This window comes from Balaenoptera ricei, chromosome 6 (assembly GCF_028023285.1).
Source record: "Balaenoptera ricei isolate mBalRic1 chromosome 6, mBalRic1.hap2, whole genome shotgun sequence".
Taxonomy (NCBI): Eukaryota; Metazoa; Chordata; class Mammalia; order Artiodactyla; family Balaenopteridae; genus Balaenoptera; species Balaenoptera ricei.
The window spans coordinates 55,523,307-55,537,800 of record NC_082644.1 but is presented as its reverse complement, the minus strand read 5'-3'; positions in this window follow the sequence as shown (position 1 = coordinate 55,537,800).

Here is a 14,494-nt window from a genome sequence, read left to right as displayed (position 1 = left end):
GGGTGGTAGGTATTCGGAGTGTAAGTATAAGAAGCATAATGACAGAAATATAATGGAAGCCAAATGGTATTTAGTTTCCTTGGATCTTCAGTGTATCACGTCATCCTTAGAAATCCAGATCAAATCCCCTCTTGTACCGTCTCGGCTGCCATGTAGATTTCATGGCTTCCTGCTCTGTCCATCTTGTGACCTTAGGACTTTTTTGTATTATAGTTAGTTTTGCATAGTGCTGTCTTTTATGAGTCATAAAATCTGTCTCACAGACTTATTTGGAAGAGTGTATGAGATCATGCATATGTAAATTCCTAGTCCTTCTGTAAAGTACACACTACAGTAAAGTGCACCCCATATGTATATTAGTTGAATGCAGTGGTGAGGTGGTAAATGTTGAATAGCCATCTCTGAGGGAAAAATGTCACTAATTTGCAGCATCTGCCAGTTTCCATTGTGTAAACGCTCCGCTGATTTCAAACTACCCGTGTGATATCATTGAGTGTAGACTTGGGAAGAGATGTGCCAGAGGGTTCCATTATCTAGATTTTCCACTGTACACATACGCTAGATGTAAATAACATTAAGAACACAGAAATGCAGTAAGATAATTAGAAAGTGCTGTGTTTTGAGTACTTGTTACCTTTAATTTCCAAATAATTTATTTAATTGTCAGTTTATGTAATTTAATTTTTAATCATAGCTATGTTTAATAATTGGCTCACAAAATTCTTGAGAATTTAACAATTGGCCCTTCTGGGCTGGTAGCAGCTGGTTCCAACACAGCACTGAATCATGAGCCTCTGAGGCAGGACCTTTTTGTGTTCGTCTTTATGTTTTCAGTGCTTAACTGAACTCAGTTAAGCCTGGAACTCAGAAGATGTTTGGAATATCAATAAATGATGAATAAAAAATTGGACAAATGCAAATGTAAAACCAAGTTACTGCTGCATATAAAAAGGATCTTGGATATATCCCATAGCCTCTGTTGGCCTCAGTTCCTTCATCTATAAGGCAAGGGGCTTGGGCTGACCTAAGGCTCCCCCCATCTCTCACATTCTACCGGTTTTAATGGCCAGAAGCAAAGTCTGTGATTATGTTAACTCTTTTCTTAGCTGTGTGCTTGTATTGCGATGACAACATTATAACTACCTCTTTTAGGACTTAAGCACTAAGTGAATGGTAGATTCAGAACTTACTTTATCTTGAACAGAGATAAAGACTATGTAATTTGCTTTGGTTTACTCTTTGAATCATTAGAACATTTGTCTAGATTTGCTATAAATAGGACACTGTCATGTGCTCCTATACACTTGGATTTAATGGAAAAAAACCCCTATTTCTTTAAGTGATAGAAAAAAGAAATTAGAAACAGAGAAATTCCTCATTTTCAACTATTTAATAAAGCTTTAAATGCTAACTTTTTGGAGCTGTGAGCTTAAGATTAATCTTGCCAAGCATTTCCTTTGAGGGGGAGATCAGAATCAACACTAAAGATGAAGTCTTTAACATTAAGTCTTGTTCCTGAGACTCATCTGATCCTAGAACCCCTTTTCCCTGCAAATGGCAGTAAAACCTCACGGGACACTGGTGTTCCATGGAACCCAGTTTGGAAAATGCCGCTTTTGATGGTTTTCACTGATAACCAGCCATGAATTAGACCAGAAAAAAAAAATGGCTTTACTATTTGTCAACATATGTTGGATAATTTACAATTTTGAAGTTTCGTGTTTTTAATTATTAATTTAGAATTCTACCTTTTCAGGTGTCATACTACCAAATCCATTAACCTGATCTGTAGTAAAAAGCAAAACCAGATGGTAGATTAGTATAATCTCAGAGTAAATGTAGAAAGACTAAGACATTTTCCTCTTCCAGATTTCCTGAAGATATCTCCAGTATAATTTGCCACCTTGGTCACCGTATTGTAAAATGAAGCTGGTGGATTACATAGGCCTGAGAGTCTGTGATTGATACCATTAGCCATTGCAGCCACTGTATAGGGAGCTCTGGCATTGGGGAGGATTATGGTACTAAAGCCTTGAACACATTCACAGAAGTGAAGGGGGAACCAGAGAGGAGTTTGTTTAAGCTAAATGTTCTGATGTTTGAATGTTGACACACTCAACTGTACTTAGGTCCAGGAGAATTTAAAAAAGTGTTTCCCCTGGGAGGATAGACTTGATTTACATGGCACTTCTTTCATTAAATTCAGTGAAGCCTGCAAAAATTGCTAATGAAGGAAAATTATGAAGTATGCTGGCTCAGTTTATTTGCTCTTTCCATAATAATTTGGCCTCCAACCATCTTACACAGAATCTAAAGTAATCAGATTTCAAAGAAATTAACCCCTCATTCTTTAGCTTAAAATTCAAAGGAGGATATTTTGCTTTTATCAAAAAGATTAAGAAGATACGGTAAACCTGGATTGGTAATTTCACTTCATTGTGAGATATTGAGGTTACATTAGACATGAGATTTGAACGTATTTTTAGAATATTTTTAGGTGTCTCCATAGAGCTTTTCAACTTTTCTGAGGCAAGTTACTGCTGTCTCAACACTTTGAAAATAGGACTAGAAGAGATGTTAAACTAGTGGATGAAATGGGTAAGTAAGTCTTTGCTGTTCTGGAATTTGAGATTTTCCTGTTATCCCCTATAGTCCATTCTGTATTTTGCAGTCAGAGTGATCAATATTAACATGCAAATCTGATCAAAACCCTCCTTATATCCCTTTAAAGGACTCCCAGTGCTCTCAGCATGAGACACAAACTCCTCAGCAAGGCTGGGGGGCCCTACCTGATACAACTCTTATCTGCTACTCTCATCCTGAATAAGGTAGGACGCACTTCATTTTATTTACGCCTCTTCCATGGTGTCAGCAACCCCAGCTCTCAGATGCCCGAGGCACCAAGAACAACTCAGGTCAGCAGTGGGTAGTCGTCTACTCAGGGACTCCAGCTACCTGGGCATCTTGAATGTTGCTGGTGGTTTTGCCAGAGGGAAAAAGAGCTCTGGCAGGTCCCACCTCAACAGTTAGGTGCTCTAGCCTGGTAGTGACAACTCATGGCCACAACTAGCTGCATGGCCTCATCCAACCTCAAGAGAGCCAGGAAGACAAGACAACCCTCTGGTGTGTCCAGAGGGCGAGGGGGGACTGGATATCGGTGAGCAGCACTAATGACTGTCACAAGCTTCATGTCTCTTGCTGTTTACTCTCCCCTAGAGGTCTCCAGTCCAGATGCCAGGAAAGCATCATTCATTTAGTCGCTCATGCCCTTAATCATGTCACCGGGTTCATTCCCTCAGCCGGTTCACCCTTGCAATCCCCTCATTCATTCCTCTCTCCATTCTTCCTCCTCCACTTTGCACTGATGCTCAGAATATTCTTCCTCTTCTTCCCTTCATCTTCCTCTTCCCTCTTCCTTTACAATTCAGTGTTTCTACCACCACCTTCAGGAGGCTCTTTATCTGCACTCAACAAAGCTGGCTTATCAGTCCTTTGTCTGGTCTCCCTGTCGTAAATCTTAACACACTGCATTGTGATCGCTTATTTACCCGTCTCTGTCTTGGAGACTGTTGTACTCCGAGTACTTTGCATGATGCCTGGCAAAGAGTCAGTTGGTAAAAACTTTATTACCGTTTTCTGTTTGAGTGAATTAGTTACAAGAGATTCTTTATAGCAAAGAACTTAGCGTCATGGTGTATACGAGAAATTCCTTCACTCTGGTTTTCAGACTATTGCTTTATTTAAACAAAATTATCCATCTCTAGGTCTGTTGATTTTATTTGATGAGAACAGTTCAGAAAATGAATTTTAGATTTCCAAGTGGCTGAGAATATAACTAGCCACTAAAGCTAGTGGCATCAGAAATGGGGTTGAGCAGCAGTGTGTAAGATCAAGTTAAAGTTCAAAGCAAAATATTCCAACTTAATGGCCCTTACGAACATAAAGCAAATGGTCACCAAACAAATCTGCTTGTTCTTAGAATCCAGCCTTGCAGATACAGGTACTCAATGCAAACATGTCAATTTTCTTTCAATACATTATTTTCCTTCATGGAACATTTAGAAAATAAATCAAGGAAGAGAAAATGTAAACATTCCTTGTTCTTAACTTTAAAATCTTCAAAAGAAACTTCTAACCTATGCATCAGTTATATGGGAAATTTAAACTCAAAGTAAGAATAATTCTATTTCTCATTCCACAATTGATACTGTGTGTGGTTGAATTACCCTAGGGGGCAGTTTTGACCACCAGTCACTGTACACTAGCCTGTTTTTCAAATTCTGTCCCACAATTTGCCAAATTTCTCAGAAGAAGCTCAGGCAGCTCTGAGAATTAACACAATCGTTAAGGCAGATACTTAAAGTATACATTAAGGATTAGCTCTGAGCCTTACGTAGAAAAATTGCCAGAAAACTAGAGGGATAACAGCATATAAGCAGAAAGAAAGTTTTCTGACTACACACACATGCACGCACGTATATAATTATTTATATATACATTATATGATATGCTTTAAAGTCTGGAGAGATTGTCACTAGAATATGAAATACCAGGGAAAATCATTATATGGAAAAGGAACACATGCAAATAAAGGATTAAACAACCAGTAGTCTAATTCTATAAAATACTTTCCTCAGATTGTAAGGACCTGTACTTGTTTCCTTCAGAGCCAAAACTGGGAGAGATTAATAGTGAACTCAGTGAATAGGTTCTGAAGCCAGAACTTAACATCTGCTGAGGGATAGCTGTCAATTCCATGAGACGCTGGGGAAGAGGAAACCTATGAGTATCTGCAGTGCTGCTTCTCTGCTTTCTCAACCCAGGAAACATGCACAGCCCCAACAGAGTGGGTGGAGGGCTAGTTTAGCCAAACGGGACTCCCAGACCTAGGTTTGTTCCATTTGGTCAGCATAATCCTAGACCTAAGGGTATTCTTTACATAATTATGAAATCCAAACACTGCTTTGCAATGTACCCAAATCCTTTCAAGTTTATATGTCATACGTATAATGCGCAGTTAATTTTGCTTGTGAATTTTATGTGATCATTATATCTTCATATATAGTTACTTTGGTGTACCACATTTGTTTGGATTATTTTATAACTTCTAAAGGTAGTCAGATTCTCAAAGACATGAAGCATGTGTGGAATGAAAACTATAAAAAATGTTAAGACAGTGTCAGGTATCTTATGAATGGTAGAAACGTGGATAAGAAGAATAATGAGAACAAATTATTCACAAATGACGTGAAAGTGCTAAAAAAGTTCTCATGACTTTATAGATAGCCGAGAACTAATGTGTGATTTGGGGACAAAACAGATATAATTCAGAAAAGATCTTTCGTAACTATGAGATTAAGTTGAAGGTAATTTGAGAGCTACTATTTATGAAAAATAATAGCTCAGTTCTGTTTGAATTATTGTCATGATCATCATCTCAGTCAAATATTATCTATGCATTTTAACAGAAAAATGTTCAACAACTTAAATAAACTCTTACTGAGCCAGGGAGTGGGATAGGCACACAATGCTTACACCCGGTGGTCGGAATATTAACCGCCTGAAAGGGGTGGAGGAGGTCACTCTTGTGCCCATAAGAGAAGGACGATACATGGCAGGCAGCTGCCCCCCTCCCCCTTGTTGGAACTTAGATTCTCATAATTAGAGAAGGCAGGTCTATATGAGGTCACTGGCTCTGGAACTCTGCCTTCTCCCCTTCTTGACGCTTCTGCGAGATGCGTCTTGAGCCTGCCAGACTGAGTCCAGGACCTAACTGAAGCTATCAAATAGGGAACAGAGATCTAAAATTCAGTGTTTTAGAGCTCAAAGGAGTGGTAAGATCACTGAGCCTACCTCTTTCATTTTACAGATGGGAAACCTGAGGCCAAAAGGGATTCTGTGACTTGTCCAAGCTCACACAAGTGAGTAACACAAAAGCCAGACTCTTGACTTTTAGCCCAGTGTATTTTCCATGACACAACACAACACATGAGTCATCGGGAGAATGGAGCCTAGAATTATGAGGGTGGGGCCAGCAGTTGAAGAGAGGGTTAGGTATGTAGCTTTGGCAGAGTGTTCCCTCTAAGACAAAGGGGCCATTCTTAAGAAGACGTCCCTGGTGCGAGCACTGAGAAATCCAAAATACCCAATGAGGTCTTTAGCCGTCAGGATAAGGAGGTTCCTTTCTAGAGAAAGAAACAAGTTTGCCCTGGCGAGGGTCCAAACATTGCAGGTGTTCTCTGTGGGACCACAGTCACAAAATCTTTCCTTGGCTTGTTGGAGAGAACCCACCATGGAAGGGTCTCCCCAGGAACTCTGAGCTACAGGCCCTTGTGGCTGGTAAGGAGGGTGGTGCTTTCTAACAGATGGCTCCCATCTGACCACCAAGTCAGAACAGCTTTTATGAAGACTCTGCTGCTTTCCAGGGTTTCTGGCATGTGCATTCCAAACAGGATCAAGAACATCTGGAGAACTTGGAACCAGCAACACGCTTAGGGCATGGCCTCTAGGCAAACGATCAGCAAACTGAGTCACTGAAATCTCTCTTTTATGAAGCGTTAGATGTAGGTCTGGAAGCAGCACTGAGGCCAGCCCATGTCAGTGGAGTCTACTTTCCTTTGCCCATTTCCCTGGGTTGGGCTTGTCCTGGAGCCCAAGTCTCATATGTGAATGTTGCTTTCCAACAGAGGAATTTAAAAGCATGAGGAAAGAGGATAGCCATGGCTTCCTGAGGGATGCTGAGACAGGTGGCCAAAGACCCAAACCTAGAGCCTTTGCAGATGTCATTGGTGGGTATTAGGAGGGAAACTGTGGGGCGAGGGCTTCTCCCATGATATTGAGAGACGTCTGGAATATTTTGATCCTCTGTAGCATCTTCCACAGTTGATTGAATGAATATGAAGCAGGGGCTTCATTTTTCTTGCTCCACCTTGTGTTTTCTTTGCCTGGAAAGAAAGGAAGAAAGAATGACAAGACAGTTAGTGTGCATAACATAAATTTTACTCTGAAATGGCATTTGTAGATAGGTACCTTTACAGTTAGGACTTGGATTCCAAGATAATTATCTTAGTCCAAAATAGCTTCTTCCCTCCCCTACCATTTCCTCACACAGCAGTGATCATTTCAGCACATATTACTTTGTGATGTTCTGTTTTCTTGTTTGTCTCACCCATAGATTCTGAGTACCTTAAGGACTTTATTTCATGATCCATTCATCCTGTCCCCTTAGCACCTGCTGTTGTACATATTGAATGACAAGAAGTAATGATATTAACAAAGTAATAATTGCTAATGTGCAACATTTTATATGTAGCTTGCGCAGCACTTTCACATATATTGTACCGTTTCAAAGTTTCACTAAGCCCGTAAAGTAAAGAAGGATGATTTCCTTTCAGGAAATTGAACCTCAGATGGAAGTACCTTCCCTTGGGCTCGCAACTAACGACTGATAGAAATTTGATTCCAGCCCAGGTCTTCTGACTCCAAATCAGATGCATTTTTTCAACAGTCTGAAGGATATCTAGATTTCAAAACTATGTGTTCATCAGCGTATAGGCTGACTAAGGTTGATAGTTTTATATGTATACATCATGAGAGATGGAGGTATGTACAGTCTTGAGTGTTTAAGTAAAATTTCAGAGCAACATAATTTTGTAGACTTTTAAATGAAGGAGCTTTATAAGAGTGAAGAGCCAATTCAAAAATCAACCAACCAACCAAACAAAATTAAAGGGACTCTAAAACCTTAAATGAGGACATTCTTGAGTAAAAAAAATGGTCTTTCGTTTCCTGCTTTTGGTGTCACAAGCAATTATGTCTTTAGTTATATGACTTAACTTTTATTTTCCCATCTGAAAAATGATGGAGCTGAACCAAATCGTGTCTCTTTCATTTCCTGTCTTAGTCCATTTAGGCTGCTATAACAAAAATACCATAGACTGGGCGGCTTAAACATCAGACATTTATTTCACAGAGTTTTCACATTTTTGGAGTCTGTGAAGTCCAAGATCAAGGCCCCAGCAGATTTGGTGTCTGGTGAGGGCCCTGGTTCATACATGGCCACCTTCTCACTGAGTCATCACAGGGCAGAAGGGCTGAGAGAGCTCTCTGGGGTCTCTTTTAGAAGGGCACTAATCCCATTCATGAGGGCTTCACCTTTATGGCCTAATCACCTCCTAAAAGCCTCACCTCCTAATACCATTACATTGGGGGTTCGGATTTCAACATATGAATTTTGGGGGTCATCAGCATTCAGTCCATAACACTTCCCCTGGCAAAATTCCCTACTTCTGTTATTCTAATTAAAAGAGTTGGAAGTATTTAATTATAGCTGTACAAAGCATAGTACTCATTTCTAGTGGAAGAACTTCTTTTATCTGCCACTTGAGCAGAGTTACTGAGATGCTGCTAGTTAGGACTCAACAGATGAAGTTCTCCATATACTAAATGGTTAAAAATTAGAAGCCAAGATTTGAAAGGTCACTTTTCATCAGTCTGTAACTATGGGAAAATAGAGAAACTGGGGGTGGGGGGTGTATGTGTTCCTCAAGCATTTGAAACTCATACCCCTAGAAAGTTTTCTCATGCCACTGACCATTACCATCGGTCAAGGACATGGTCAAGCACAGTTGGTAAAACTGCACTGAAGATCGTATTCTGAAAATAAGAAGGTCCATTAAATACACTTTTGCACATCCTATTTATGCTGTTGCCTCTCCACAACCCCAGGACCTGTGGCTGCAGGGCTTTGTGCCACCACTTGACAGTGAGTTTAAGGATGCAACTTGTAAGCAGGACCAGTGCTCCGTTGGCAAGTTGCGGTGCTAACAAATCACAGGCAGAACCTGAAATCCAAAGCCGTGTGAAAATTTAGTACTGTTTCAGTAACCTCATGGAATGGATTTACAGTCACATCAAAGCATGATTTGGGAATGGACGCCTTGGTTCTTTAGGAAATATAAGCATAACAGTGGTTCTTATTCACTCACAGAATATCCTAAAGGGGATCTATTTAAATCTTCTGGTGAGAGAATTCAGAACCTAGAATTATTCCAGCAATAAAATATTGAAACAGCCTAGTGAAAATGAATTCACTAAGGGCTTGTACCTGATGTGTTCAAAACTCAACAATTTTTATGCAAGCTGGGTATGTGTGAAAGGCCCAGAAAATGCAGGCTGAGATCTTTACACAGCCATCTCTGCGTGTAAAATCCTTTTCACTACTGTTTCAAAGCAAACTTGTTAATGCTGGAGGATCATGTTGGATCGGTGGGAATTGCTTGCAGAGGAATAGCAGGGAGGCCAAGGCAGTGGAGACTGTTGACAGCTTGGGTCTGAATCATGCAGAATGATGTTGGCTGATGCACCCCAATACATCAGAACCATTTTCTCTGTGTTTCAGAGTCACTTCTAGGAGTGTATGGAACTTGTGGTAAAACACTCATTCTGTAGGGCCTTCCCTTCTCTATTAATATTTTTAATGAATAAAACTCAAGTATGGTGAACATCAAGAAAAACATGATAAAATTAGACTAGAGTGTAGACATCAGGAACAGCCTGTAAGTGGTAATGGAAATCATATCAATAACAGAAGTCATATTCACTGAATCTTTACTGTGCTGCAGAGAGTATGCTGAAATATTAATTTTTTAAAAACATATTTAGTTATTTGCCTGTGCCAGGTCTTAGTTGCGGAATGCAGGATCTTTAGTTGCAGCATGCAGGCTCTAGTTCCCTGACCAGGGATCGAACTGCTGGACCACCAGAGAAGTCCCTGAAATGTTAATTTAATCCTCACCACATCCCCATGGGGCAGGTATGAATGTTCCCATTTTACAGAATTAAGGAGCTGAGATGGGGAGAAAAGAAGAAGCATGCTCTAGGACTCATGCCCATGAGCTGAGCAGTTAGGGTTGGAACCCAGATGTGTCTATGTTCATATTCTCAATCTCTCTTTGTCTCTCTCCCTCTCTCCCTTTCTCTCCCCCTCTCTCTCGAACTTTGCCAGGAGGGATCTAACCAAAGGATGATAAACAGCCTATGAAAGTTCCTAGAGGGAAGTGGGGAATTTAGATGATGATGATCTCATTTCATGTGCTGATAGAAATTGATTTAAGTTTTCGCTTCCATTAATAGCCTTCTTTTCCTCCTATTCCTACCACTGCCTTGGGGTCACCCAAACCTTGGAGATTAACCATAGGGACATTTTGATGCTACAGCATATTTTGTTTAACACCATTTATTCCAAACTGCCTGTGGCTCGGAGGACTGTGTCACTCCCTTGACATGCATTATCGCTGTGAGCCTCACTGTGACTTAACTAGATGGGTAGCATTCCTATTTTACAGTTGATGAAATGGTCTCAGAAAGTGTAATATTCCTAACATCCTGTACTAATTTCCTTGTGGAGCAGGATGAGAACTGAGGGCTGCCTGACTCTGAGAACCTTCCCACAGGAGAGGACCAGTGCTTCTCATCCCAGGCTACTCAGTAGAAACACCTAGGACTTCAAAAAACAGAAATGCCTGGGTCCCTCCCCAGATCAGTCAAATCAGAATCTCGGGATGAGGGAGGACCTGGGCCTCAGTATTTTCCAAAAGTTCCTCAAGAGATTCTAATGATGGTCACGATTGAGAACTACCACCTCATGGACCACTGATTAAGGTATTTTGTGGAACATCATAATCTTACAGTCTCTTAAAGTATGGTGGCTGAGTGATTAGCTCTTTTTTTTTTTTAAGCTACTATGACAGATCCAGCCCCCTCTGCATAGCCTTATATGCCAGGTAAACAGGTAATCTACTAGATTCTTCAAGGATTTGAACAGGCAGGAATTTTCCTGGTATGAGGTAACAAAAGAGGGAGTCAGAGGAGGTACAGTGAATGTCTGTCTATTCATTCTGATGGCTGCTTCATCTTTCTAGTAGAAATAGAAATGGAATTAGGAACCATTGAATTCAGGACTGTTATTCCTGTGAATACCACAGTACCCAGCTTCCAGCTAGGCTAACAGAGCCTTAGGTGGACTGGGAAGAAAGTTCTGGTCATTGTTCTGACCTTTTGCATCAATGAGCCCCTACTATTGATGTCAGTAGTCACAGGTAATTCTTATCATAGTTTCCTGTATAAGTCTTCCGTCTGCAAGATGATGGTCTACATGATATGGTTTGGCATGTCATAAACTCTATTATATGCATGAGACTTATAGAATCACGGAACAAAGGGTCCTGTGAGTAAATAATTTTCCCCTAACAACATTTGCAAGATACAGGACTGAAGAGAATCCGATGTGTACAGTATTTTTTCTATTTCTTCCTTCCCACCCTTGACCCCTTTCCCAACTCTAAGCACATAGTAAATAATTAAGGAATGGAATAAAAATTCTGGGATAAAATTATTCTAGAAGTCAGAGACTCGGTTGTATTTTTAAAGCTTCCCTAAGATGGTTACCCCACATCCCATAAAGCTACCATGTAAAAAAAGGACCTAATGATTTGTGTTGGTAATTATGGTGTTAAATTTAATTTCACATTGGTGGATGGGCCAGCAGAATGTGGTCTCTGAGTTTAAATTATCAGTATTCTATGTCAAGTTTAAAATCAGTATACTCAAACTGTGGAAGCTGGCTTTGTAGTAGAATCTGTGACTGAAATGATATTTTTTCTAGGAATCACATATGAATACATTGGAAGAGATAATAACCCTGCATATTTGCATACTAGTTGGATGGCAGATACCTAGCATGTATACTCTTATTCTACCCTCTCATGCCCTGTTCCTGGAAGACATTACTAATGGGTCATGGTACTTTATCTCCTCTTTTTCTGGTTAAGCACAGGCATGGACTCAGAAACCCTTCCAACACTGTGACCTATGCAGTGACTACCAATAGAGCAGATTTAGCCCAAAAGATAAAACCTATTTTCCATCTCTATTATAGCAAGTTACAGTTTACAAATGATATTCAAGCCCAATACCTTGTTAATGTTGCTCTTTGCAAAGGTAAAAGCTCTACAAGATATAAGGTGGTAGTGATAGTTTAAAAGATGGCAGAGCTCCTCATATTCATTTTGAATGAGTCTACCTATCATTCTACCTATTTGAATGATAGGTAGAAGCTGCAAGTATTTTTTTTTTTTTGAACATACCTCTGTGTTCCTAAATCCAGCAGAGGAAGTATCCCGCTTTCCTAGACCCTGCTTTTAATAGTTGCTCAATTTCAGTGCTGATAGTTTATTTTATAATCCCCCCACATTGGAGGAGCCAGTTGGGAGAAATCACATTTAGGCCTTACAGGATTGACCATCAAGGAAATTAGAGCTCAATTCTCCCACAACTCATGGAGTCCTACCTGTGGTACCTCTTGTTCTTCTCTTGGATATGACACCAAAGCCACATACAAGCCTAATGATGTGCGCTGCAAGCATTTTTTGTTGGAAGCCGTGTCTTTATAATTGACCATGAAATCATGATCAGATTTTGTCTTGAGTCTAATAGGTTGCATAACCCCACCCCCATCCCGTATACTGGCTAGGTTTCAACTTAGGTAATTATATCCAGCTTCCCAAATTCCAACTTAGTTCATATTGTTCTGTTTCTTTACTTGTCCCCGTTAAAGCTGTATTGTCAAGGAAAAATTGTGGCATTCCACAGGAACAGGCTGCCTTTTCCTGGCATGTAAAGTAATGTCCCTTTGATAAATGACATCACACGTATCAGATCAGTGCACAAGTCATGGCGTTCTTTGTGATAAAAGGAATATCAGTCTCTTTGCTGCCCTCAAAAATATGTCTTAGTATCAGGAATCAGCAAAATATGGCCCATGGGCTAAATACAGCCTGTGACCTTCTTTTTGTATAGCTCTTGAGCTAAGAATAGGTTTAGTATTTTTTAAAGCATTGTGAAAAAACCTACACATGCAAAGAAGAATATGCAGCAGAGACTGTATGTAGCCTGCAAAGCCTAAAATGTTTACTAACTGGCCCTTTACAGAATAAGTTTGCTGAGTCCTGCTCAAGGTGATCATAATAATAATAGTAACAGTATGAATAAAAGCCCACTTACATAGCACTTGTTATATAATGTATTAAGCATTCTTCATGTTTTAACTCAGTTAATCTTCATAAAGACTCTGTGGGATAGTGTGATAGGCAGCCTTTAAGAATGTCCCCAATAATTTGGACTTGAGGACACGGTGGGGCCGGGGAGGGGAAGCTGGGATGAAGTGAGAGAGTAGCACTGACATATATACACTACCAAATGTAAAATAGACAGCTAGTGGGAAGCAGCCGCATAGCCCAGGGAGATCAGCTCGGTGCTTTGTGACTACCTAGGGGGTGGGATAGGGAGTGTGGGAGGGAGACGCAAGAGGGAGGAGATATGGGGATATATGTATACATATAGCTGATTGACTTTGTTATACAGCAGGAGCTAGCACAGCATGGTAAAGAAATTATACTCCAATAATGATGTTAAAAAAAAAAATGTCCCCAATAATTCCTACATCTGGCCTTCATGCCCTTGTGTGATCCTTCCTCCTTAAGTATAGGCTATATTTAGGGACTCCCTTCTAGTGAATAGTGATTTCCTTCTAATGGAATATGGCGTGGATATAGACTATATAGAATATGATTATAGGATATTACCGAGATTAGATTATAAAAGACTGTGATTTCTTCTTGGATTTTCTCTCAGGCTCTTGTGCCCTCCCTCCCTCCCTCCCCATCCTTTTCCTCATTCTCTTTCCTCCCTCCATTTGTTTCCCCCTCTCTCTCTTCCCCCTCCTCCCACCTCTCTTTCTCCCTCTGATTGATCCCTAGAGGAGAAGCCAGATGTCATGTAGAGATGTCCATGTAATAAGAAACTGAAGGCTGCCAGTTAACCCTCTGTGTGGACCAGAAAGCAGATCCCTCCCTCACCCCACTTGAGCCTTCACATGAGACCAAACCCCAGCCAACAGTTTGACTGAGACCTTTTGAGACACCTTGAGCCAGAGGAAGCTAGCTAAGTTGCATTCAGATTCCTGACCCTCAGAAACTGAGATAACAAAGATTTGTTGTTTGAAGTCACTAAGTTTCGGAGTAAATTGTTAGGTATCAATTGTTAGGTATCAATTAAATGCAGATTGTGTTACCTGGAAGTGGGAGTATTGTCGTAACAAATACATAAAATATGGGAGTGGTTCTGAATCCAGGTAGTGGGCAGAAGCTAGGAAGGATATAAGATTTTTAGGAGAATGTTAATGAAAGCTTAAAATACCTTGAATACATTGTTCATAGAATTTGGGGCTTTGCAGACACTGTAGGTGAGAAACTGCAGGAAAGTGAAGAATACTGGAGTAAGTGGGATCTTTGTTATTTAGTGGCAGAAAGTTTAGCGACACTGTGGCCTGTGGTTAGGAGGAAAGTAGAAAATGAGGCTAAGGAACTGGCTGATTTACAAGCAAAATCTTGAAGATGCTGCCTCATTTCTTCTTCTTGATAACAGTAAACTAAGA